Here is a 3,468-nt window from a genome sequence, read left to right on the forward strand (position 1 = left end):
GTGTTCATTTGCAGGTAGAAATGTGTTCAACATCCACTGAAGTAACAAGCAAGTTTACTAGAGAGCTACAGTAGTTGCCGTGGTAACCAAACAAACATAATTGTTAGTTTAGCTAAGCAAACCATCGGTCCTAGCTTGCAATTATGAAAATCGAATTCAACAATGCCAATAATGTTTTCAATTCGACTTTTGCTTTCAAAAGCAGCTCAAACATAGAACATGTAAGGGATAATCAACTAGGGGCTATGCATTCTATGGAAAAATACTGAATGACGTGGAATGTGTGTTCCACTAGTTGCAGCTCAAACAAAACATTTAAAACTATAGCCATTGAATTCTACCGTGCAAATATACTGTGTGTTACAGGGAAATATATAATTATAAACTGGGTGGTTCGAGCCCTGAATGCTGATTGACAAAACATTTATTTGTACTTCTCTATTTACATTGTTAACCAGTTTATAATAGCAATAAGGTACCTCTGGGGTTTGTGGTGAATTGCCAATATACCACAGCTAAGGACTGTATCCAGGCCGTGGTATATTGGCCATATACCACACCCCCTCTGGCCTTGTTGCTTAATTATACAATGGGTGGGTCTACTCTGAATGCTGATTGGGATAAACCGCATTCCAGCCAGTGTCTATTCCACAAGTTACCACCGGCTAAATATATGACGTTAAAATGCCTATTTACTCTGTTCCATCTGACTGTGCAATCCACTGTCTCATCAGCCCAGCCAGGCACTTTTATAAACTTGATCTCCACTATAAAAAGCATCTAGACATTATCTCACATTTCTTTCAGACTAACATTTCGTTTTCAACAGCCGAGATTTGTATAAACCTCTCCGACATTTGCAACATTGTTTCAATATTCAAATTCGATCTCGAGCTGTCCCATAGTAATGAACGTGTCGGGAATCGGGACAAGGCAGACAGGCAGGCAGCGTTTCTCAGCCAGTCGAAATCATGAATCAGCTGGCATAATTTTTATGGAAATATACAAAGAAATGTCAATTGAAAAAAGGTCAAATGAAACGAAGTTCAGCTAGTTTGCAGTCTTTCCAGCTTCAGTTTGAAGTGATTGTGTTAGCTGTGTTGTTGGCTAGCTCCTCTGAACAACAGTGTCCTGAAGAGTGAACACATTTTCTATGCCAGGTGAAATCGCGCCTCATTAGCTCATTGTCATGGATGTATCCAAATAAATGTCACTAGAAAACAGCTTGAACAAATGCAAATGCAGCTACTTTGCTGTTATTCTGGCTGCACTTTTTGACATGACTGTAAGTTAGCCGTAGTTGGCTAGCTAGCAAGCAAGGGATAAGAACGTTGCCAGCCAGTATGGCAATGGAACATTTAGAACGAACGACTGGGTCACGTCCATAGATACAGAACAAAAAGTATCTTGCAACCGAACCGATAGAACGAACGACCAGCCGGCTTGGGTAGCAACCCTAGATTTGTGTCGGGGCTATATCTTGGAGAAGGATGAAATAGTATGAATAAATTCATCAAAATAATGTTTTTAATTAAAATATGTCAATCATTATTTTAATATGTTGGTAACCCGTTGTATAAAAGTGATAATGCCCTCGAAGCCGGTGTTTGGAGGATATATTGGCACGGTTTGCCGGCCCTCGACCTCATCTCGGGCCTAACAACACCCGTGCCAATGTATCCTCCAAACACCGGCTTCGAGGGCATTATCACTTAAATATATAATGCACGCTCTAGAATGCCCTTCAAGCCAATCAGAAAGGAGTATTCAACAATGCCATGGCATACTGTAAGTAAGATTATAAACTGGGTGGTTCGAGCCCTGAATGTTGATTGTCTGAAAGCCGTGGTATATCAGACCATATACCACAAGTATTACAAAACATATATTTTTACTTATATAATTATGTTGGTAACCAGTTTATAATAGCATAATGGGTGTTTGTGGTATATTGCCAATATACCACGCTAAGGGCTGTATCCAGGCACTCCGCGTTGTGTCGTGCTTAAGAACAGCCCTTAGGCGTGGCAAATTGGCATTTTTAAATGAACTATAGCCATTGAATTCTACCGTGCAAATATACCGTGCGTTATAGGGAAATAATGCACGCTCTAGAATGCCCTTCAAGCCAATCAGAAACAAATATTCAACAATGCCATGGTACAACGTTAATGAAAATATGTAAGTCATTGTTATTTAAATATGTAGGGTAACAGTTTTATAAAAGCAATAAGGCACGCGAGGCAGTGCTGTATCATGAATACAGTCACAAGTAAATAGGTTGATTGGCCCTCACAGGTAAATGGGTTGACTGGCCTGACCTGATACAATGCCATTTACCTGTGACTGTATTCATGATATAGCACTGCCTCGCGTGCCTTACTGCTTAAATAAAAAGTGCAAACATCCATATTATCAATCTTTCATTATCTTTAAAAAATGACAAGTTGATATTTCCACAGCTCTGGCGGAACTATTGTTATTTGCTCTAGTTTCTACCCGGATTGAGTGAAACTCCTTTCCTGTGCATCAGGGAAGCAGGTTCAAAAGATCCAAGGACAGGACATACTGGGTCAGCATTTGTAGTGCAGGAATGTGGGGTGGAAGTCAGGAAACGTAATACAGATCATCTGGCTGTATATACGGCGGAGCTGATGGCCATACTGTTGGCCTTGCAGTGGGTGGAGGAAGTCAAACAAGACAGAGTAGTTATTTGCTCTGATTCATGTGCAGTGTTAATGAGTCTCCAGTCTTTTAGCTCACGTAGCAGACAAGACCTGCTTTATGAGGAGCTACAAACCCATGGCAGGATTAAACAGATGGCTATACAGATAAGATTTACTTGGGTCCAAGCCCATGTGGGGGTGGAGGGGAACGAGGCAGTAGATGAACTGGCTAAACAAGCACTTAGTAGTGGGGATGTTGATGTTGAACTTTCAATGAGCAAGGCACAGGCAAAAAGACTGATATATACAGTGATGGTGCAGAGATGGCAGGAGCAGTGGAATAGAGATAATAAGGGAAGGCATTTCTTTCAAGTACAGAGGAAAGTCGGGGAGGGGAGGACGGCAGGAAGGGACAGAAGAGAGGAGGCTATTTTTACAAGATTAAGGGTGGGACACAGCCAGTTGAATAAGACATTAAATGTGATAGGAAAGCATCCAACAGGAAAGTGTGATTATTTTCAGGAAACAGAGACCGTGGAGCATGTATTGCTACAGTGTGGGTAGTATCAGAGGGAAAGAGAGAAGATGAGATCTAGTATAAGGGAGAAGGGGATACAGGAAATTAGTTTAAAGAGTATATTGAGTACAACGTCATTGGATATAGTCTCAAATATTTTGTCATCTTTTTGTAAGAGCGGGCCTGTCGGGTAGGATTTAGTTTCTCCCTGTCGCTGGCCCACACTCCAGTACAGTAGGTGGCGGTAATGCACCATAACGTTGGATGCCAACCGCCGATAAACCC

Source organism: Coregonus lavaretus (assembly GCF_964263955.1).
Source record: "Coregonus lavaretus genome assembly, chromosome: 5".
In the NCBI taxonomy this organism is placed as follows: Eukaryota; Metazoa; Chordata; class Actinopteri; order Salmoniformes; family Salmonidae; genus Coregonus; species Coregonus lavaretus.